General features: G+C 37.2%; 1 long non-coding RNA gene across 1 annotated transcript; it reads right to left on the reverse strand.

Annotated features, from left to right (window-relative positions):
* Positions 2,702-6,997, reverse strand: LOC107619520. The gene is made up of 3 exons (XR_001615677.2): positions 6,339-6,997; positions 6,071-6,233; positions 2,702-2,957 (listed from the first exon to the last, which is right to left on the reverse strand). It is a non-coding gene; the product is annotated as an uncharacterized LOC107619520 (long non-coding RNA).

Here is a 25,481-nt window from a genome sequence, read left to right on the forward strand (position 1 = left end):
TCTCTATCCCTATCACTAACCACAACATGAGAATTGGCAAGGATCAATCCCACTAAGTCATCCCCTAACTAATAGTAAAGGAAAGTCAAGTGAGCTATATCAATCCAAGTCCATAAGTTCTAGTTCTCCACCAAATCAATTAGTGAGATCTAGAGTTAATGGCTCCCAATCATCAATTACTTGGACATTAGTAACTCAAGAGTTCCTAAGTTACCTTCCCAAGCCAAGAACATAAAATCCTACTCTAAAATCCTTCCAAGCATTTTATCAAACACTTGGAAGGTATAAAAGGAAAACATAGTAAAATTGCAAGGAAAGTAAATCTACACTACTCAATTGCAAGGAATTAACAACAACAAATCAAATGAACAATAAAGGAACATGAAAACATAAATTGCATTAAAGAGAAATAGAAGAACAAAAGTGCATCAACATAAAAGTAGAGAATTACAAGAATTAAATGCTAAACTAGAGAGAAGAGATGTAGAAGAAGAAAAATTACAAAAGGAAAAGTAAATCTAAGTATGAAATTAACCTAGATCTAAGAATTCCTAATCTAGATCTAACATACTCCTAATTCTAGAGAGAAGAGAGAGCTTCTCTCTCTAGAAACTAACTAAAGCATGATAAAACTAAAATAAAACTCACTAACTAACTAGATTCCCCATCCCTCTTCAATCCTTGGGTTAAATGGCATCAAAAATGAGTTGGATTGGGCCAACAAGGCTTCTAAAATCGCTGGCCACGAATTGCATTAAGTGAATCATGTGCAACCATCGGCGCGTACGCATCTAGTGCGCGTGCGCGCCCATAAACGTGATGCAACTCTGGCAAATCTTATATCATTTTGAAGCCCCAGATGTTAGCTTTCCAACACAACTAGAACCGCATCATTTGGATCTCTGTAGCTCAAGTTATGGTTGATTAAGTGCGAAGAGGTCGGCTTGACAGCTTTTGCGATTCCTTCATTTCTTCATAAGTTCTCCATTTTTACATGCTTTTCCTTCATTCCCTTGATCCAATCTTTGCCTCCTAAATCTGAGATCACTTAACAAACATATCAAGGCATCTAATGGAATCAAGGTGAGTTAAATTTAGCTATTTTAAGACCTAAAAAGCATGTTTTCACTCTTAAGCACAATTAATAGAGAATTTACAAAACCATGCTATTTCATTGAATAAATGTGCGAAAAGATGATAAAATCCTCTAAATTCAACACAAGATAAACCCTAAAAATGGGGTTTATCAACCTCCCCACACTTAAACCAAGCATGTCCTCATGCTTAAACCAAGAAGGATAAGAGAAGGGGTATGGACATTTATTCAATGCAAAGAAACTATATAAACCTATCTACATGCATCCTATCTAAATGAATGTAACTAAATGCAAAATGATTCTACCTACTTGGTTAAAAATAAATCAATCCTCCAAGACATACATGCACAAGTAGGGCCAAGATTATATAACAATTCATGAATCCTACCAATTCAATTATAAAAATGAAGTTCAAATAAACTTGCAAGAAGAACGCTCATGAAAGCCGGGAATCAAGGAATTGAGCATCGAACCCTCACCGGAAGTGTTTGCACTCTAGTCGCTCAAGTGTATAGGGTCGATTCTCTCAATTCTCCCCTAATCATGCTTTCCAAGATTTGTTTTTCATCTAACAATCGACAATTATTCAATGCATGCATACATTCATCATGAGGTCTTTTCATAGGTTGTAATGGGGATAGGGTCAATGTAGGATCATATATGGTTAAGTGAGCTAAAAATTTGAATCTTTGATCAACTTAAACTTTCCACCTAACCTATGAAAACCTATACAATTTAAGTGCTAACCTAACTACACATTCTTCACTTTTTCATATACTTATACATTTTCTTTTTTATTTCACAACACTTATGCATTGACTCTTATTTTTACTTCACTTTGGGGCATTTTGTCCCCCATTTATTGTTTTTCTTCTTTTTCTATCTTTTTTTTCTCTTTTTTTTCTTTTATTTTCTTTTTCACATTTATATTTTTTTTCTTATTTTTATTTTTTCTTTTTTTTTACAAGAAATGGTATGTTACACTGAAATAAATCCAAGTTCAGGACAAGCAAGGTGAGGATAAGAGTTTGTAAGGTGAGGATAAATGTTTCAAAAGATTCAAGCAACAACCAGATACGGAGTCAAGCAAGGACATGCACGAATGATAATACAAGATTAGTAAGAAATAGAGAGCATACGTCGAAACGGAACTAATCTCTAGAATTTAGTTTCTAACGTCCCCAAAATCTCGTAATTTGCATTAACCTATCACTTTTATTTCGTCTATGATAACCCATTAGTGTTCCATATACATAAATCATTAGTATTAAGTTGGCCAAACTTGATACTATGAGGTATGCAATGGTAAACTAATAGCGTTAATCATCAGACAATCATGCATATAAAACAAAAACTCTCGTCACCAAGACAAGTCTTAAGGCATGACAGACACTCAGAGTATGCAATGAAGCATAGTCAGTCCATTCCCAAGGCTCTACAGGAAGGACTGCTCTGATACCATATTGTAACATCCCTTCCAGCAAAATACCTTGCTTAAGTCTGGGTATTTCTACTAGAAAGAACGTTACGTGACCTTTTCTAATATTAACTACTTAATTACTGAGCCTTTGTATCGATTTTGCATTTCAGTTTTAAGAAAATGCCAGAAAATTTTGTTTTTATTCATTAATGACATCTATCAAGGATAAACATTGCAAATAATAATAACAATCACATAAGTATTATTAATAGTAATTCTTATACATAAGGAGTCATATAAACCCAAATACAACACCTACCCCTCTGTTAAAATAAAACCTCAAAGGACAAGAGCGAGGGGACTCTATGAAAGCAATTAAAACCACAAAGAAAACCTACTAATCGTTTGCAGCTTCATATTGCATCTTCAAACCTGTGTCACTGAAAGGGTGAAAAATTTAGGGGTGAGAACCAAACCACATGTTCTCAGTAGAGGTCGAGAATGCCGTGAAAGTAAAGAATAAAGCGCAAATAGTTAATTTCATTCAGAGACATCTAAAAGAAAATTAACCTTTTTTTTTAAAAGCATTAGTTAATTCTTCAAAATCCTAGACCTATATTTTCTTTATAAAACTCTTAAAAGTTTCCTAGACTGTATGAATGACCAACCTGTTCCAAGCATAGGTTCATTAAGTCTATGCTGAACCAGTTTGATTTTTCATACTTTATTAGACCATAACATAAAAGAAGTTACCTACGCGGTATAAATGATCATCCTGCTCCAAGCATAGGTTCATTAAGTCTATGCTGAACCAGTCAGATACTTTATACAGAACTAGACCTCAAATATACCAATCACGGCCTCAGGCCCAAATAACTCAATCAACATCCAATCACCACAATCCAAACAATCAGTTACAAACACAGGTAATGAGGTTCAAACACAATCAAGAGCAATTACATCAAGTATAGCAATTAGCAATTAAACAGAATTATTTACTTAGGCAAACCAATTACAATATACACACCCAAACAATGTCACATAGATGCATATGATGAATGTCTAGTCCTAGTGCAGGCCATGAGCTCATGTGTTGGTTAGCACCTGCATTCCCGATATTTATCCGGTCACGAGTTCACGATTTTCCGAATACGATTTTCCGTTCAAATAAATGCGCATATAATTATTAGCAGCTCTATTGAGACAGCCTCTGCTTTCTACTCTTTCTACTTATACTCTTGGGAACACGCGTCAAAAACCCCTTTTTCCTCGGCCAGCGACAGCAGCAACCATAACCTCAGCTTTATCCACTTCCGCAACAACCGAAACAGCTTGAATTGTAACATACAATAACCGGAACTCGATCCTAAGGCATTCGCGTCGCAGGAATCTTAGTAACATATAACAAAATAGTGACTAACAGAGTTCGAAACAAGGGACAGCTTACCGGACTTACGATTAACCGAGAACACGGAGCAGCAACTGTCACATCCCTTCCATCCCTACAGAAGCTCTTGGGTTGCTTTAAGCAACAGATAAATAAATATTATCTCTTGGGTTGCATTTAAGGAACAAATAAGCAAACGATATCTCTTAGGTTACCTAAGCAAGAAACAAACATCTCTTGGGTTGCTTCAAGCAACAAACTAATAAACAAATATCTCTTGGGTTGCCTCAAGCAACAGATAATCATACCATAAGTACTTTACTCTTTCCTTTTTCTTTCATAATTGCAAATACGCAAGCGGGACAAGACCCACGCCCTTGCCAACAATCTCGTATACCAAATAATCTTTTCTTAAAAGAATCATTGAAGTTATTATCATTAAATAAGCCTTAAATATTGATTTTGATTAAGTCCTTATACTTTTATAAAAATTTCGACATAATCTCCTTTAAAAATAGGACTTAGCCACCCATACGGGTTCCTTCTTTCTCAACATTTCATCAGCCTCTTTCAGCAATTGCCACAACAATATATTCTCAAAAATATTTGATAATAGTATAGAAAATCTATTTCTTAAATTCCATATCCAAAATAATTACCAACACAACTTGGCAGCCTGATTTCCATTTTGTTTTTAAAATATCCAATGAATTCGGAATCATGCAAAATTTATATCCATGTGACCGTCTTGGATTAAAATTTCTATTAAACCAAAAATCATAATTTTTCACTGACTCTAGCTTCAGGAATATAAGCAAAACCGTGACTGCTCTGCAGTGTTTTAAAACCAGAAGACAGCAGCAACGTACAACATTCGAAATTTCATATAAATTCCAAATTAAATCCAACCACCTTCAAAATTAATGTGGTTAAACATAACTTATCCAAATTTCTTTCTCAATTGGTTCCAGGGTCATACCATTTTTAATGAAGAAGTAACGTAGCTTCGAAGTTAGATAATTTTCTGCTGAATTCTGTTTTACAAATCATTGAACACAACCTCTTCCTAGTCCCATAACTCACTTATTAAAATATGAAAAACCCTGAAATTTAAATCACATATGCTAAACATACTTAATTTTTACCTCCAATTGGTTACATCTCAATATCTATCCAGGATCAAAAGTTATAAACCCTCAAAGTTACTAATTTAAGAAAACAGAATCTGGCTTTTTCTGCATAATGCATCATCTTTCAAAACTTTATATCTTTAAAACTACAAGTCCAATTGTTCTGAAATTTTACGGAATTAAAATAATAGGAATAAAGTTTTATATAAAATTGGTTCCATTTCAAAATTCAAACTGGAAAATTTCCAATAGAAGAAACAAGTTGCTGATGTGTTAAACGTTCTGCAGAAAAAACCAGATTTGACATCCATAATTCAAAAATTTACCATAAATCATAAACTTAATGAAAAAGTCTCAAATTTACCAGTCCAACTCCCTATATTCCCAAGCTTAATCCAGACTTAGTCCTACGCAAATCCGATCATCATAGAATTAGTTATAGATTTTTAAAGTTTCTAATTTCATTTAAAATAGTGCAGAAAATCAAATCCACGATTTAACTTTGAAAAATCATAACTAATGTTCCAGTTAATACGAAACCTTCAAAATTGAATCTCAACAATCACACTTAATATAATTTAACATTTAAATTCTCATCATTTCAGTCACTATAGAGCCACTGATTCACTTTCAAAGTTGCTGTTTAATTTCAAGAGAATCTGATTTTCAGTAAACCATGTTGTATTCAAAATCCAACCCTTCAATACCCCTCAAAACCAGTTCCAAATCAACCACCAACCAAGTTCATTAACATTACAATATACCAAATAACAGCTCAGCGACAACAAATCCAACATTACCCATTAAAATTCAGAAATTATCAACAATTAGTCATCAAACAATTCCCAATCCACATAATCAATCAATATCACTAATCAACAATTCCAAATCACAATCTCAACCATTCCAATCACAATTTCAGCCACAATTCAATATTCACATAATCAATCAATTACTCACAGCTATTAAATCTATTTGCAGTTATTCAATAAACCTTGTAGGCATTCTTAAATTAAAATCGTTTTAAACCCCCTACCTCGATGTCGTAATCACAGGATCTAACACATCAATTCCCTTTATTTCCTAGTTCGTGGCAGCAATCGCAACAGTGGTGCCAATGACTCTCTGTAGCAGCGATGTCATCAATAATCGTGATAATGATGGCTAGACGGAAACAAAAATATTTTTGGGCATTTTTCCTATAACGATGAAGCAGCAAGCAGAGATAACAATAATCAAAATAGGTTGTTAATGATACAGATTCAGATACAAGGATGAAGGAGGCTGTGGTAACCGAGCAATACCAGGACAGCATCAGCGATCTTGAACCCAACAAACAGCAGCGGCAGTGGCGTTTTCTCCGATTCCAGAAACCAGAAGCAGCGGCGGGACAGCGTCTTCTTCCTTTGATTCTCGTGACGCTCCTCTTCTCTGTACACACAATAGCAGCAGCTTCCTCTGATGGCAACGGCGTGTAGCTCGACAGCAACCTCCGTCTCCAGCAACAGCGGCAGTGTTACGAGCCCTTATCTTCCTCGTCACGTCTCTGTTCTCTATGAACTCCTATCTCTCCCTTCGTGCTCGTCAGTAGTGGCAGAAATGGCGGTGATGAAATCCCCTTCAAGCGGCGACAGGGGCGTCGTTAGTGGCTTCATCAATTGCGACGACGATGGCGGGCTTCAGTGACAGCAACAGCGCATGGCCTCTCGCAGCAGGTCGCGCTCCTCCTTCACATGCATCCTTCTTTTCCCGACGACATCGACGGCGTGGCGAGCAGCTGGACGGCGCAGAGTATGGCTCCCTCTTCTCCGATTCCAAGCTCTCTGTTCTCCCTTTCCATTTATGCGTTTCTTTCTTTTGTTTTTTGTGTTAGTGTTTTAGGAAGAAAGGGGGTGGGCTGCGTGCTTCAGGGCTGGGGAAAGGGAAATTAGGTTTCTGATTAGGGATTTAGAACTAGGGTTTCAATTTAGAGAATTAGGGTAAAATTAGGATTTTTATAAAGGAATAAAGATAAATATGAATAGATATTTTGATAAAATTAAAGGATAGAATAATTTTAAAATCAAACATACTTTATTAAAAATATCTAAGAACATTATTTATCAACATATTGGTAAGTTGAATTAATTATTTCTAATTTAAATTATAAAATAAGCATATTAATCACATTTTTATAAAATATAATTTAAACTCAATATTAACTATTCAAATTAAATAATATAATTTTTTATTAATTTTTTATCACCGAAACTTTAATTTCAATTTACAAAATAACTAATTATAATAAAAATTGTACATAAATATTAACTGACTTAAACTTAAAGTATTTATAAAAATCAATTTAATCATTTCTAATAAATTAATTTCTACGAGTTCAAAAATAATTTCTAAAATTACAAAATTTAAACTTAACAAGATAAAATCACAATTTATTTATATTTAGATTTTCAAAAGTGCAGGATGTTACAGGCGGGGGCTAATGCCAAGTAAGAGTATGGTTCTCTACTACATGGTAGCTACGCATGTGAGTAAGAAAGCAATATAGGGAAATGGCATATCAACTAATACTTGATGCAAGAGTAAAGTTAAAACATGAAGAGCATATTGAGCATCAAGATAAATAATAAAAAAATGGATCATGAAAAACAATATGAGCTCATATCAATGCACAAGGGATACAAGAGTCATACAAGATGAAGCATTGATTTAAAAGTGTCATCACCCATCAATATCAAACAAGTCACGAAGCACCAAAATAATGCAAGAAATTCTCAACAATTGAGTAAGAGAATTCAACACCATTATTAAAATAAGAAACTCGAAAAAAATAAAGTAAAAACAAGCCATAAAAATAAAATAAAAATGCAAAGAATAAAAGTATGTGAATGCAATGGACAAAAAAAAATGGAAGATGAGAAAAAAACTTCTTTTTTTACCGGCGGGTACGCGTCATGCACGCCCACGCGCCGATGCGCAGTTTGGCAGAAGGACGCGTACGCGCCAGGTATGCGCACGCGGGGGTCAGGTTAGGCGCAGGGCATAGTGTCAGCCCAGGGTTGGCCCAACTCTCTGGAAAATGTACCAGGTATGCAGTGCCGCTATCGACGCGCGCGTGTACGGCATGCGTACGCGTGCATTGCGCATTTGGGATCATGGACGCGTACGCGCACCACGGGTTGGTTTGTGCCTTAGGTCTAATGTTTGCACAGTGCAGGCCTAACTCTCGGGTTTTTGGCTGGGGATGAAATTTTTGCATCCACGCGTACGCGCCATGTACGCGTGCGTGTGGATGGTCAAAAATGCTTGGGCACGCGTACGCGCCAGGTGCGCGCACGCGTGGGTTGGTGCTCTATTTTTCAAAATTTTTTCAAGTTCTTGCATCAAACCAAGCTTTCCAAACCTCCAAACAGCTACCAAAACACCCTAAAACCTTATTTAACATATTATACTCCCAAATATACTCAAGTAACTAAACTAAACATGAAATTAAACTAATTCTATTAATATGTACAAAAGAGAAAAATGAAAAAAATTTACCATGGTGGAGTGTCTCCCACCTAGAACTTTTGTTTAATGTCCTTAAGTTGGACTTATGGGGAGCTCCTCTCAAGGTGGCTTGTGCTTGAATTCATCCTTGAGCATCCACCAATGCTTGAATCTCCAATAAGCTCCATTCTTCAATTTTAATATCTTCAAGCTTTGGTGGAGTTCTTCACAAACCATGGGCTCCCAAATTTGATTTTCCTTGTGCGATCCGGGATCCCACACTTTGTTTTGACACCCGTCCTTAAAGTGGTCGTCATTATTCCATCCAGGTGGCATAACCTTAGAATTCTCAAAGAAGCTTCCAAACAACTTCCTAGACCCATGCAATTTGGTTCTCCATCAATAATTATTATACAACTTTGAGCATGCAACCATCATGAGCTTATAGTGATATTTCCAACCACTACACAACTCTCTTCTACTTTTAACTCCACAAAGAGCTCTAAGTTGACCATCATTTTCAATCAAACCATATTCAAGTGAGAAAGTAAAGCTTAGGGATAAGAATTTTACCCACTTGAATGTTGTGTAGGATGGTGACTTAGGAAGCAGTGGTCCTAATGATCTTGCAAGCTCCACTCTTTTGTGCTCTTCTTTGACTATCTCCACCTTTTTGCGAGCTTCTTCAATTTCAACCTTTTCCCTTTTATCACTTGGCTTGGTGTTGTCTTCAAGGATTTCGATTTCTTGCTCAATGGGAGGTGATTCAATTTTGGATAGGAATTCATTGATGAATGAATCCGTCTCTTGATCAACCTCTTCATATTCTTCAATTTTGATATACAACATGCCAACTTTTTCCTCTTGGTAGCTCTCTTCCGAGTCACTCTCTTTCTCATTGTTCACCAAGGGTATGGGAGGTTGTGCACATTCTTCTATAATTTTAACTTCATGTCCAACGGGAGAGGATTCAATTGTAGATAGAAATTCCTCCATGATTGAATCCATCTCTTGATAAACCTCTTTCAAGTCTCCAACTACGATATGCCTTGGAGGTTGCGCACCCTCCTCAATATCAATATCAAGCTTCTTGGAAGAGTGCTGCATGATGCTACATTCCCATGGACTTTCAACATCTCCTAAATCTTCAACCACTTCTTCCTTTCCTTCAATAACCATAGGTTCCTCCAATTGCTCTAATACGAAATAACACCCCTCATTTTCCACCGGAGTATTCAATCTCTCCTTCATGCTATGCTCTTCAATTGATTCTTCACATGTGGCTATGGAAGCACCTTGAGTGTTCAAGTATTGGTAGGCTAAAGGATGCACTACCTTAGTCAAGTTAGTCACAAACTCTAAGGTGTTTCTTTGCATATCCGCTTGTCCTTAAAGTAGCAAGGTAAGAGAGTCATCTATTGGAGCTTGGGGTGGATAAGGGAGTTCATTATTTTGGAGAAATGGTTCATAGTAGGAAGGTGGTTCTTCATAGTAAGGGTATGGAGATGGTGTGCATTGAGGTGGTTCTTCATAGTAGTCATGATAAGGTTGTGGTGGTTCCAAAGGTTCTTGCTCAAAATGGTCATAAGGATATGGTATGGGTGATTGGTTATATGATGGATATGGGTCACAAGAAGGTGCTTGGTATAGAAAGGCTTGTGAGTATGGTTGAGGTTCATGTTGAGGATAAGAGTCATAGGCATATGATGGTGGTACTTGATTATCACAAAAAGAGTCACCATAGCCATTGAATTGACATGCATTAGGATGGTGATTATACCTATAAGTATCCAGAGGTTGTTGCCAATAGGAGTGATCAATTCCTTGATACTCCTCCCATCTTTGTTGATTCCATCCATAATGAGTGTCATTATTGAAGTTCACATTTCCTACAACACAATTAGAACCAAGCTCATAGCCAAAATGAGAATTCATGATAGCAAGAGAAAATGAAAACAAAATCAAATAAGAAGCAAGAAAATTGAAACCTAAAACTAGCAAGAACTAACAAAGAAGCAAAAGGAAAACATATTCACAATATTCACATATATACAATAATCAATAACACAACACCATTGCGATTCCCCGGCAACGGCGCCATTTTGATGAACGGATTTTTGACGGTTTAGAATTCACAATAAATTCTCGTTGCAAGTATAGTTTCTAAACCAACATTAATCCTTTCATACAAAAATTTGTTTGTCACAAGTAACAAACCCCTAAAATTATAAACCGAAGTATTAAACCTTGGGTCGTTATTCCTAGGAATTGCGATAAAGTGTCTTGTTATTGGTTATGAGATATGTTTGGGGGTTTTTAAGATTTTAGACAAGAAATATAAATGGCAAGGAAAATAAACTAATAGCTACAAAGGTCTTGGCAAGGATTTGTGGTCAAGGATCTCTATCCCTATCACTAACCACAACATGAGAATTGGCAAGGATCAATCCCACTAAGTCATCCCCTAACAAATAGTAAAGGAAAGTCAAGTGAGCTATATCAATCCAAGTCCATAAGTCCTAGTTCTCCATCAAATCAATTAGTGAGATCTAGAGTTAATGGCTTTCAATCGTCAATTACTTGGACATTAGTAACTCAAGAGTTCCTAAGTTACCTTCCCAAGCCAAGAACATAAAATCCTACTCTAAAATCCTTCCAAGCATTTTATCAAACAATTGGAAGGCATAAAAGAAAAACATAGTAAAATTACAAGGAAAATAAATCTACACTACTCAATTGCAAGGAATTAAACAACAACAAATCAAATGAACAATAAAGGAACATGAAAACATAAATTGCATTAAAGAGAAATAAAAGAACAAAAGTGCATCAACATAAAAGTAGAGAATTCAAAGAATTAAATATTAAACTAGAGAGAAGAGATGTAGAAGAAGAAAAATTACAAAAGGAAAAGTAAATCTAAGCATGAAATTAACCTAGATCTAAGAATTCCTAATCTAAATCTAACCTACTCCTAATTCTAGAGAGAAGAGAGAGCTTCTCTCTATAGAAACTAACGAAAGCATGATAAAACTAAAATAAAACTCACTAACTAACTAGATGCCCCATCCCTCTTCAATCCTTGGGTTAAATAGCATCAGAAATGAGTTGGATTGGGCCCACAAGGCTTCTAAAATCGCTGGCCACGAGTTGCATTAAGTGAATCATGTGCAACCATCAGCGCGTACAGGTACAGTGTGCGTGCGCGCCCCTAAACGCGATGCAACTATGGCATATCTTCTATCATTTTGAAGCCCCGGATGTTAGCTTTCCAACGCAACTAGATCCGCATCATTTGGACCTCTGTAGCTCATGTTATGGTCGATTAAGTGCGAAGAGGTCAGCTTGACAGCTTTTGCGATTCCTTCATTTCTTCACGAGTTCTTCATTTTTACATGATTTTCCTTCATTCCCTTGATCCAATCTTTGCCTCCTAAATCTGAAATCACTTAACAAACATATCAAGGCATCTAATGGAATCAAGGTGAATTAAATTTAGCTATTTTAAGATCTAAAAAGCATATTTTCACTCTTAAGCACAATTAAAAGAAAATTTACAAAACCAAGCTATTTCATTGAATAAATGTGGAAAAAGATGATAAAACCCTCTAAATTCAATACAAGATAAACCCTAAAAATAGGGTTTATCATCCACCCAACATGCTAGACAAAGAAACAACCATCCAAGAGCCATAAATGAAGTTTCTTCTAGTGGTACGACTGCCGCCCTTACCAAAACCTTGGGAGAGATGACTAATATTCTCAAACAACTCCAACTCAATCAACAACAACCTCCACCTCCTCAACAACAACAGTGTCAACAGTTGGTCCCTCAACGAGTGTACGAAATTTGCTCGTTACTCCCATTACACCGATGAATGCCCAAGTCTCCACGAGGACAATACCTTGGCGGCTACTTATGCCTATTATAATCGTCCAAACCAAGGTTATCACCAACAAGGAGGCAACTATAATCAATGGGGTAACTACAATCAAGGCTGGCAAGACAATTCCAACCAAGGATGGAGGGACAACTATAATCAAGGAGGAAGGGACAATGGTAGGAACCAAAGGTGGAATAACAACAACCAACAAAACTGGTACCAACAAAACCCTCCATACCAACACCAAAACCAAGGAAAGACCTACCAAACCTACCAACCACCTCATCAAAGGCAAGCACCTCAATTCAACCAACCACAAGTATCCCAAATCACCTACCCTCCTTCTTTCCACCAACCAAGATGAGACACTCCATTCTATTCTTCAAGGACAAAAAGAGTTTCAAGCTTCGCATAACTCTAGCATCAACGGTCTTACCTCTACCATCCAAGCCCTTCTTTCCCGTATGGAACCAACCTCTACCTCTAATGTTCAACCCTCAAGCTCAAGTGCACTACCTTCTCAACCTTTACCCAACCCAAGGGTGGCATCAATGCCATCACCTTGAGGTCCGACACTAAATTGCAAAAGATGGGTCCCAATGAGCCAAGTTCAAGACATGTTACTCAAGATGAGGATGTGGTGGAGGTAGAAGACATTGAAAAGGAGGATGAGGTACAAAAGGTAGTTGAAGAAGTGATTGCTCAACCAAGGAGCGGAGTTCTTAAGGATGAAAATGTCTTGTGAGAAGCTACTCCAATTCCATTTTTCACATTGGCAAGGAAGACCAAGAAGCAAGTTGAGCTAGATCCCAAGATGGTGGAGATATTAAAAAAGGTCGAGGTAACCATTCCTCTTTTTGATGCTATTCGCCAAGTTCCTAAATATGCAAAGTTTCTAAAGGATTTGTGCATGAACAAGGAAAAGATCCACGAGTTAGAAACTATTCCATTAGGAAGCTCAATTTCAACTTTGATGGGTGATATACCGGAGAAAAGGGGTGGCCCCGGTCCTTGCCTAGTCACTTGCAATATAGATGGGATACAATTTATTGATTGCATGTGTTATCTAGGCGCTTGTGTGAGCATTATGCCTTTGTCTGTTTATGAGGTCTTGAAACTTCCACCGTTGAAACGGTCGGCTGCCTGGTTTGTTTTGGCGGATAAAAGCATAATTTTTGTAGTTGGCATTACGGAGGATGTTCTAGTGAGTATAAAGGAGTTGGTCTTTCCGATTGATTTTCATATTCTTGAGATGCCCCCTAGTTATTCCGGGAGAACTTCATCTATCTTGCTTGGGAGGCCGATTTTGAAGACCTCCCATTTCAAATTAAATGCTTTTTCGGGTACATATTCTTTTGAGATCGATGGAAGAGCTGTGAGTTTTAATCTTGATGAAGTCATGAGTCATCCACCGGAGGACCATTCTATTTTTTGGTGTGATATGATTGATAATGTGATGGCCGAAGTCCACTGATAAACCCCATTTGTAGGGTTTATCTTGAGTTGAATTTAGAGGGTTTTATCATCTTTTCCCACATTTATCCAATGAAATAGCATGGTTTTATAAATTCTCCTTTAATTGTGCTTAAGAGTGAAAACATGTTTTTTAGGTCCTTAATTGTTTAATCTTAATTCACTTTGATTCCATTAAATGCCTTGATATGTTTGTTAAGTGATTTCAGATTTAGGAGGCAAAGATTGGATCAAGGGAATGAAGGAAAAGCATGTAAAAATGGAGAACTCATGAAGAAATGAAGGAATCGCAAAAGCTGTCAAGCCGACCTCTTCGCACTTAATTGACCATAACTTGAGCTACAAAGGTCCAAATGACACGGTTCCAGCTGCGTTGAAAAGCTAACATTCGGGGCTTCGAAACGATATAAGATTTGCTATAGTTGCTACACGTATGGTGATGCGTACGTGCACTGTACGTGCACGCATCGTTGCTGCCATATGATCCACTTAAAGCAATACGTGGCCAGCGAATTCTAAAGCCTTGTGGGCCCAATCCAACTCATTTCTGATGCTATTTGACCTAAGGATTGAAGAGGGATGAGACATCTAGCCATTAGTTTAGTTTTATTTTAATTTTCACATGCTTTTAGTTAGTTTCTAGAGAGAGAAGCTCTCTCTTCTCTCTAGAATTAGGAGTAGGTTAGATCTAGATTAGGAACTCTTAGATCTAGTTTAATTTCATGCTTTGATTTACTTTTCTCTTTGTAATTCTTCTTCTTCTACCTTTCCTCTTTCTAGTTTTGCATTTAATTGATGTAATTCTCTACTTTTATGTTGATGCACTTTTGTTTCTTCTATTTTCCTTTAATGCAATTTATGATTCATGTTCCTTTATTGTTGATTTGATTTGTTGTTGTTTAATTCCTTGCAATTGAGTAGTGTAGATTTACTTTCCTTGCTATTTTACTATGTTTTCCTTTTATGCCTTCCAAGTGTTTGATAAAATGCTTGGTTGGATTTTAGAGTAGATTTACATTCCTTGCAATTTTACTATGTTTTCCTTTTATGCCTTCCAAGTATTTGATAAAATGATTAGTTGGATTTTAGAGTAGAATTTTAGTGCTCTTGGCTTGGGAAGGTAACTTAGGAACTCTTGAGTTACTAATGTCCAAGTGATTGACGATTGGGAGCCATTAACTATAGATCTCACTAATTGAATTGGTGGAGAACTAGGATTTATGGACTTGGATTGACATAGCTCATTTGACTTTCCTTTATTAGTTAGAGGATGACTTAATGGGGTTGATCCTTGCCAATTCTCATGTTGTAGTTATTGATTAAGATAGAGATCCTTGATCACCAACCCTTGCCAAAATGCCAAGGCCTTTTTGTTATTTGAATTTCATTTCCATTTACTTTTCATGTTTCTTATCTTAAAAACCCCAAAACACCTCATAACCAATAACAAGACACTTCATTATAATTCCTAGGGAGAACGACCCGAGGTTTAAATACTTCGGTTTATATATTTTAGGGGTTTGTACTTGTGACAAACAAATTTTTGTATGAAAGGATTATTGTTGGTTTAGAAACTATACTTTACAACGAGATTTCATTTGTGAATTCTAAACCGTCAAAAGTCCTCTCATCAAAATGGCACTGTTGCCGGAGAATTGCAATGGTGTTATGTTATTGGTTATTGTATATATGTAAATATTGTGAATAACTTGATTTTTGGATTGTTTGCTAGTCTTTACTAGTTTAGGACTTTGTTTCATTATTTTGCTATTTGCTTTTGAATTTTATTTTCTCTTTTCACCATGAATTCTCACTTTGGCTATGAGTGTGATTACAACTATATTGTAGGAAATGGGAGCTACAATGAAGATATGCATCAAGGATGGAATAACCAAAGGTGGGAGGAGCCATATGCATATGATCAATCTTCATGGCAACAACCTCCACCTATGCACTATGAAGAAGAGCCATTCTATGATGCATACCAATCCAATGGTTATGGTGAGTCCCCTTGTGACTTCCAAGAACCACCACCATACACCTATGAGCCATACCCTTAACATAGCCACCTACCACACTCACAAGCCTCTTTTCACCAACCACCTTCATATGACCCTCATCCATATCCACCATTACAACAACCATATGAGCCATATGAACCACATATAGAGCCACCACCATCCCAACATCAATACTTTCAAGAGATCAACTTCAAGGGATCATGAGTCAAGGGATCGTCTCAAGGAAGCATTGGATCAATTTCAAGCAACCATGGAGTGTGTTGTGCAACAAGTGGAAAGGATAGAAAATATTGAACCACCACAACTCTACCAAGAAGAACCACCTTCCTACAATGAATCCTTCCCCCAAATTGATGAACCCTTCCATCCACCCCAACCTCCAATGGATGATATCCTTGATGTTCTTGTTCAAGGACAAGAGGAGATGAAAAGGGATGTAGAACAATTCACGGCCGCCTTGGATGAGGTGGTAAACCGGTTGGCATCCCAATGGTTAAATACTCAAGGAACTCCCATGGCTACATGTGGAGAATCAAATGAAGAGGATAACATGAAGGAAAGATTGTTGGAGAATGAGGGAAGTTACTTTGTATTGGAACAATTGGAGGAAGCTACAATTGTTGAAGAAAAGGAAGAAGTGGTTGAAGACTTAGGAGATGCGGAACCACCTTGGGAACATAGAGTTGAAGAAAATCCCTCCAAGATGATTGAAATTGATGCTAGGGAGGAAAGTGCACACCTTCCAAGGCATATTCCATATGAAGACTTGGATGGGATAGAGCAAGAATTGAGTTCCCTTGGTGAGGAAGATCAAGCATCAAGTCTTAGTGGTGAAGAATCCTTTGAGCATGAAGAACCTTCTCCCGTTGAATTTGAAAGTGTTGTGGAAGTAAATCTCTCTCATCCTCCCATTTATGATTTGAGTAAGGGAAAAGGATTAGGTAGTATTGTTGAACAAAGGATTACATTTGAGAAATCTTGTAAAGAGGTGGAAGTCCTTAGAAAAAGGAGGAGGGGAATTGAATACGCTTTGTCAAGACCCTTGGAATCACCTTTGCCTAGGTTGCCATCTACACCTTCATTTGAGTGGGTGAAACTCATTTCTATTAGCTTTATTATCCCACTTGAATATGGTTTGCTTGAAACGGATGACCAACTTAGGATGCTTTGTGGGATGAAGCGTAAAAGAAAGATGTTTCGTGGTTGGCGTTGCAAGTCAAGGCTTATTATGGTTGATGCATCAAACATGAGATATAAAGGTTGGAGTAGTGCTCACCTAGATGGGTCTAGAAGGATTGTTGATCACTTTATAGAGAATTCACCTTGTTCACCACCCGGTTGGACTAATAATGATGATCAACTTCAAGATGGGTGTGAAAATTAAGTGTGGGATCCCAGATCACAAAAAGAGGATCAACTTTGGGAGCCCCAAACTTGTGAAGAACTCCATCAACACTTGGTGCAACAAATAAGAAATCTTGGGGCACAATGGAGAACCAAGCATTGGTGGGAGTTCAAGGATAGCTTCAAGCACAAGCCACCTTGAGAGGAGCTCCCCATAAGTCCAACTTAAGGACAATAAAGAAAAGTGCTAGGTGGGAGACACCCCACCATGGTAAACTCTTTTCATTTTTTTCTTTTGTAAATATTGGTAGAATAGGTTTGATTTCATGTTTTGTTTAGTTTGTTTAGTTTAATTGGTAGTTTGGTATGTTAAATAAGGTTTTAGGGTGTTTTAGTAGCTGTTTGGAGGTTTGGAATGCTTGGAATGGTGCAAAAACATAGAAAAAATTTTTGAAAAAAAAAAAGCACCATCCGAGCATACGCGCACTGCCCGCGTACGCGTGCATCAAGCATTTTCGCCAATCCGCGCGCACGCGCCATGTACGCGTACGCGTGGATTGAGAAATTCCACCCCCAAGCCAAAAACCTGAGAGTTGTGCGAACGTTACGCGCGTATTGTGCCTTTCGCACAAACCAACTCGCGCGTACGCACACATGATGCGTACGCGTCACTCTCAAAATAAGCCATCGACGTGGACGCGCCATGTACGCATACGCGTCACATCCATTGCACCACCATCAGCGCGCGCGCACCATGCACGCGTACGCGCGGATGCCCTTCTTTTAACACATCTCTTTTCTTCTCCTCTTTCCATTTCTTTCCTTCCCCTTTCTTCTTCCCTTCTTCTACCCCTCATCCAACACTCCCAAACACCATTGATAACCATTTATTTTAGTTAACTAATTAGTTAGTTAGTTTGTTAGTTAGTTGGTTTTAGTTTAGTTTTCATTTCATTTTCTCTCTTTTCATTATAAATGTTGGATTATTGATTTTGTTTACTACACATTGCTGCCTCTTATTGCCTAAATGCTATGTTAGCATAAATGTTTTTAGATGCTCCTTGTTGGATTCTATTGTTGAGGTTATATTTTGCTACTTGGTTTTGAGTTTTTCATGCTTACATGAGAATTGCCTTCGAGTTTGTAACTCTTCCTGAATTGCATGATTTGGCCACCATGTAATTTCAATTCTTTCTTTCGATTTGGCAATTTCTTGATATTGGATGTTGAGCATTTATCTTAATGCATTGTATTTCATGATGATATGCATCCATATGCTTATAGCTTGAATGCTCTCATGCTTCTTTAATGCTTGTTTTACCTTACAAGTTTACTTAAAGCATCTCAAGCATACTAGGATAAGTAAAATACATGCTTCTTTTGTGACATCGCTTTTTATGCTAGTGTGTGTTCTAAACCGCGCAATTTAGAATTCACACACTTTTTTGTGATTAATGTCACACTAATTCACTCACTTAATTTTAGTGATTAGTACCTCATTCCAACAATGCATGCTTCCTTGCTTTTGTTTTCTCATCTTATTGTGTTATATTTTTGTCTTTCATGAATGATGCACCGTAAGCAAAAATGGAAGCAGAAGAAAGAACACACAGCAACCAGTTCGTACCCCCTAGCTCATCTTTGAATGCACCGAGGACGGTGCAATCTTCAAGTGTGGGGAGGTCGTCCGACCGGTCGGCGATTTTGGGTGACAAATTTCTAATCTCAAACTTTTGCATTTCATTTTAGTTTTTTTGGATTTTTGTTGTATTTTCTTAATTTTGCATATATATATACACAATAAGCTTAGTCAAAATAATGAGATTTTTCAAGATTTCTATCTATAGGGCACCAATTGATTTGAGTGAAAACTTTTCATTAAACTTGCTTGAATTATATATATTTTGGAACATGGTTTTGAGCTAAGAACACAAGCTTGTGAGATTTGAGCCTAATAGTGTGGTTACATCTTATAACCACTTATTTTTCCTTCTTGTGTGCATTATTCTCTTTCTATGATTGTAATCTTTGATTTGTTTGATTCTCTATGTCCATTATTTTGTGTATTCATGCATTTATATGATTGAGGCCATCATTTCATTTAGTTCACTTACCCAAATAGCCTTACCTTTTATCTTCCATTGTTAGCCAATTTGAGCCTACGATTAACCACTTGTTCTTAATTTATCACATTACAAGCCTTAAAGCGGAAAACAATAAATATCCTCTATTTGGATCTTTGATTAGCTTAGGCTAGTGTGTGTGAGTATCATTCAAGTGTGAGAACCTTGGGACATTAGGGGAATAAAATGGTAGTTTTGTATTTTTGTTGTAGATATTGGGAATTGGGTACATGCTTAAGTATTGATAAAATGAATAGACCTTATGCATTGATGTTCTTGTATATAGTTTGAAAGAAAGAAAAAAATGAGAAAAGAAAAGAAAAAAAAAGGAAAAGAAACAAAAAGAAAAGTATAGAAAAGAAAAAAAATATATAGAAAAAAAAAGAAATAAAAAGGGGACAAAATACCCCAAAGTAAAGTTCAATAAAGATCAATGCATAAGGGTTGTGACAAAGAAAAAGAAATGCATGAGTGTGTGAAAAAGTGAAAAATGGGTAGTTAGGTTAGTTTGAATTGTATTGGATGTCATAGGTTAGGTGGGAAGTTTAAGCTTATCAAAGATTCAAATTTTAAGCTCACTTGACCATATATGCATCCTACCTTGACCCTATCCCCATTACAACCTATGAAAAGACCTCATGATACTTGTATGCATGCATGAAATAAATGTTGATTGTTAGATGAAAAACAAATTTTGGAAAGCATGATAAGGGGAGGATTGAGTGAATCAACCCTAAACACTTGAGCGAATAGAGTGCAAACACATCCGGTGAGGGTTTGATGCTCAATTACATGTTTTCACCTATGATCATCATTCTTCATGCAAGTTTGTAAAAATATTTAATAGCTCAATTCGATTGTGGTTTGGCACGGTTGTTAATACCTTTGGCCCTTGTGCATATATGTATCCTTGAGAATTGATTTATTTTGACCAAACAATTGCATTCATATAGATAGTTGCATATAGGTAGGGTGCATTTAGTTAGATTTCATTGAATAAATATTGATACCCTTAGCTCTCTCTTGGTTTAGGCATGAGGACATGCTTGGTTTAAGTGTGGGGAGGTTGATAAATCCTATTTGTAGGGTTTATCTTGTGTTGAATTTAGAGGGTTTTATCATCTTTTCCCATATTTATCCAATGAAATAGCATGGTTTTGTAAATTCTCCTTTAATTGTACTTAAGAGTGAAAACATGTTTTTTAGGTCCTTAATTGTTTAATCTTAATTCACCTTGATTCCATTAGATGTCTTGATATGTTTGTTAAGTGATTTCAGATTTAGGAGGCAAAGATTGGATCAAGGGAATGAAGGAAAAGCATGTAAAAATGGAGAACTCATGAAGAAATGAAGGAATCGCAAAAGCTGTCAAGCCGACCTCTTCGCACTTAATCGACCATAACTTGAGCTACAGAGGTCCAAATGACGCGGTTCCAGTTGCGTTGGAAAGCTAACATCTGGGACTTCGAAACGATATAAGATTTGCCATAGTTGCTACACGTATGGTGACGCATACACGCACTGTATGCGCACGCTTCGTTGCTGCCATATGATCCACTTAAAGCAATACATGGCCAGCGAATTCTAAAGCCTTGTGGGCCCAATCCAACTCATTTCTGATACTATTTAAGCCAAGGATTGAAGGGAAATTTTCCCATATTTATCCAATGAAATAGCATGGTTTTGTAAATTCTCCTTTAATTGTACTTAAGAGTGAAAACATGTTTTTTAGGTCCTTAATTGTTTAATCTTAATTCACCTTGATTCCATTAGATGTCTTGATATGTTTGTTAAGTGATTTCAGATTTAGGAGGCAAAGATTGGATCAAGGGAATGAAGGAAAAGCATGTAAAAATGGAGAACTCATGAAGAAATGAAGGAATCGCAAAAGCTGTCAAGCCGACCTCTTCGCACTTAATCGACCATAACTTGAGCTACAGAGGTCCAAATGACGCGGTTCCAGTTGCGTTGGAAAGCTAACATCTGGGACTTCGAAACGATATAAGATTTGCCATAGTTGCTACACGTATGGTGACGCATACACGCACTGTATGCGCACGCTTCGTTGCTGCCATATGATCCACTTAAAGCAATACATGGCCAGCGAATTCTAAAGCCTTGTGGGCCCAATCCAACTCATTTCTGATGCTATTTGACCCAAGGATTGAAGAGGGATGAGACATCTAACCATTAGTTTAGTTTTATTTTAGTTTTCACATGCTTTTAGTTAGTTTCTAGAGAGAAAAGCTCTCTAGAATTAGGAGTAGGTTAGATCTAAATTAGGAACTCTTAGATCTAGTTTAATTTCATGCTTTGATTTACTTTTCTCTTTGTAATTCTTCTTCTTCTACCTTTCCTCTTTCTAGTTTTGCATTTAATTGATGTAATTCTCTACTTTTATGTTGATACACTTTTGTTTCTTCTATTTTCCTTTAATGCAATTTATGATTCATGTTCCTTTATTGTTGATTTGATTTGTTGTTGTTTAATTCCTTGCAATTGAGTAGTGTAGATTTACTTTCCTTGCTATTTTACTATGTTTTTCTTTTATGCCTTCCAAGTATTTGATAAAATGCTTGGTTGGATTTTAGAGTGGATTTACATTCCTTGCAATTTTACTATGTTTTCCTTTTATGCCTTCTAAGTGTTTGATAAAATGCTTGGTTGGATTTTAGAGTAGAATTTTAGTGCTCTTGGCTTGGGAAGGTAACTTAGAAACTCTTGAGTTACTAATGTCCAAGTGATTGACGATTGGGAGCCACTAACTCTAGATCTCACTAATTGAATTGGTGGAGAACTAGGACTTATGGACTTGGATTGACATAGCTCATTTGACTTTCCTTTATTAGCTAGAGGATAACTTAATAGGGTTGATCCTTGCCAATTCTCATGTTGTAGTTAGTGATTAGGATAGAGATCCTTGACCACCAACCCTTGCCAAAGCCTTTTTGTTATTTGAATTTCATTTCCATTTACTTTTCATGTTTCTTATCTCAAAACCCCCAAAACACCTCATAACCAATAACAAGACACTTCATTGTAATTTCTAGGGAGAACGACCCGATGTTTAAATACTTCGATTTATAGATTTTAGGGGTTTGTACTTGTGACAAACAAATTTTTATATGAAAGGATTATTGCTGGTTTAGAAACTATACTTTACAACGAGATTTCATTTGTGAATTCTAAACCGTCAAAAGTCCTCTCATCATCCACCATGATGGTTTTGATGAGAAAAGTATGATTCAAGGTCCAAGTGTGGGGAGTTCCCATATATGTGAAGAAGACGCCTTACCACCTCCGGTGTTACCGGATGATCGAGTGCCAAGTCATGAACAAGATGTAGACTTGAAACCACTTCCACCTCACCTAAAATATGCCTTTCTTGAAGATAATCAAAAGCTCCCGATGATTATTGTAAAGGAGCTCACCTCCCAACAAGAGGAGAAGTTGCTTAATATCTTGAGGAGAAACAAAAAGGCTATTGGATGGAGCTTGGCGGACTTAGTTGGCATAAGCCCTCAAGTATGTGAACACCGAATTTTCCTAGAAGAATGAGCCAAACCCATTCGGCAACCTCAAAGGCGTTTAAATCCCACCATTCTAGAGGTTGTGAAGAAGGAGGTCACCCAGTTGCTAGAAGCCGACATTATTTATCCGATTCGGATAGTGAGGGGGTTTGCCCCGTGCAAGTGGTTCCAAAGAAATCCGGTGTTACTACAATCAAGAATGAGAATGAAGAGATTATAGCCACAAAGGTCCAAAATTCATGGAGGGTCTGTATTGACTATAGGCGCTTGAACTTAGCCACTAGGAATGATCATTTCCCATTATCTTTCATCGATCAAATGCTTGATCGCTTGTCCGGTAAATCTCATTACTGTTTCTTAGATGGCTATTCTGGTTATTTCCAAATCCACATTGCTCCGGAAGACCAAGAGAAAACCACTTTCACATGCCCCTTCGGAACGTATGCATATAAAAGAATGCCCTTTGGCTTGTGCAACGCACCGGCTACGTTCCAAAGGTGTATGATGAGTATATTTGCGGATCTTCTTGAGCATTGCATGGAGGTGTTTATGGACGATTCTAGTGTTTATGGGGACTCCTTTGATCTTTGTTTGGATAATCTTGCAAAAGTATTATAGAGGTGTACTAAATCAAACCTTGTACTTAATTTCGAAAAATGCCACTTTATGGTAAGACAATGTATTGTTTTAGGGCACATCGTCTCTAATGATGGTATTTCTGTTGATCCGGCAAAGGTCGATGTTATTTCTGGTTTGCCTTACCCGTCTTCTGGGAGGGAAGTTCGTACTTTTCTTGGTCACACAGGTTTCTACTGGTGTTTCATCAAGGACTTTAGTAAGGTGGCACTACCTCTCTCTCGATTATTGCAAAAAGATGTGGAATTTAATTTGAGTGAAGATTGCATGGAGGCATTTGACAAGTTGAAGATTGCTTTGACCCAAGGTCCTATTGTGAGAGGGCCTGATTGGAGTAGGCCATTCGAGATTATGTGTGACGCCTCAAACTATGCGGTAGGAGCGGCGCTAGCTCAGCGCGAGGGTAAAAATTCTTATGTCATTGCCTATGCCTCTAAGACTTTAGATAGAACCCAGTCTAACTATACTACCACCGAAAAGGAATTGTTAGCAATTGTCTTTGCCTTGGATAAATTCTGGGCTTATTTACTTGGCTCTAAGGTGGTAGTATATTCGGAACATGCGGCTTTGAAGTATTTGTTGGCCAAAAAAGAATCGAAACCAAGGTTAATCTGATGGGTATTGCTTTTTGCAAGAGTTTGATCTAGAGATCAAAGATAGGAGTGGTTCCCAAAATTTAGTGGTGGATCACTTGAGTCGCCTTGAGCACACAAAGGGCGATTCCACTCCTATCAATGATTCATTTCCTCTTGAGGGCTTGCTAGCAATATCTGAGGTGATTCCTTGGTATGCACCTATTGCCAATTACTTGGTTGGTCGCACATTTCCTCCCAATTTTTCTCAACATCAAAAGGATAAGCTTAAAAGCGAATCCAAATATTATGTATGGGATGACCCATACTTGTGGAGATGTGGTGCCGACCAAGTAATTAAAAGGTGTATTCCACAATCCGAATTTCAATCTATTTTGGAGGCTTGCTACTCTTCTGAGGGTGGTGGCCACTTTGGTCCTCAAAGAACTTCTCGAAAGATCTTAGACTGCGGGTTTTGGTGGCCTACACTCTTTAAAGATGCATCTCTCTTTTGTAGCTCTTGTCCACAATGCCTTAAGTTTGGGAATATTTTCAAGAAGAATGAGATACCCCAACAAACCATGTTTTGCAAAATTTTTTATGTTTAGAGTATTGACTTCATGGACCCTTTTCCAAACTCTAATGGTTTCATATATATTCTGCTAGTTGTTGACTATGTTTCCAAGTGGGTGGAGGCGATTCCCACCCGAACTAATTATGCTAATGTGGTTCTCTCTTTTGTTTGGAATAACATTATTTGTCGTTTTGGATCACCACGAGCAATCGTGAGTGATCAAGGCTCTCATTTTTGCAACAAGAGAATGACAGGGTTGATGAAGAAGTATGGCATCATTCACAAGGTGGCATCATTTGTTTGGGGGTGGTAAGCTTTAGCCACCTTGTGAATAATGTCATATTTTTTCATCAAACCTGTCATTCTCTTATTACAAAAATGAGTGTCTTTATCACTCACGATTGCTCGCGGTGATCCAAAGCGACAAATGAGGTTATTCCGAACAAAAGAGACAACCACGTTAGCATCGTCAGTACGGGTTGGAATTGCTTCCACCCACTTAGAGACATAATCAACAGCTAATAAGATATACAATAAACCATTAGAGTTTAAAAAGGGACCCATAAAGTCAATACCCCAAACATAAAAAATTTCGCAAAACAACATGAGTTGTTGGAGCATCTCATCCCTCTTGGATATGTTTTCAAATCTTTGGCATTGGTGACAAGAGTTACAAAAAAGGGTTGCATCTTTAAAGAGTGTGTGGGCCACCAAAATCTGTAGTCTAATATCTTCCTAACAGTTCTTTGAGGACCAAAGTGGCCACCACTTTCAGAAGAGTTGCAAGCCTCTAAAATAGACTAA

Source organism: Arachis ipaensis, chromosome B09 (genome assembly GCF_000816755.2).
Source record: "Arachis ipaensis cultivar K30076 chromosome B09, Araip1.1, whole genome shotgun sequence".
In the NCBI taxonomy this organism is placed as follows: domain Eukaryota; kingdom Viridiplantae; phylum Streptophyta; class Magnoliopsida; order Fabales; family Fabaceae; genus Arachis; species Arachis ipaensis.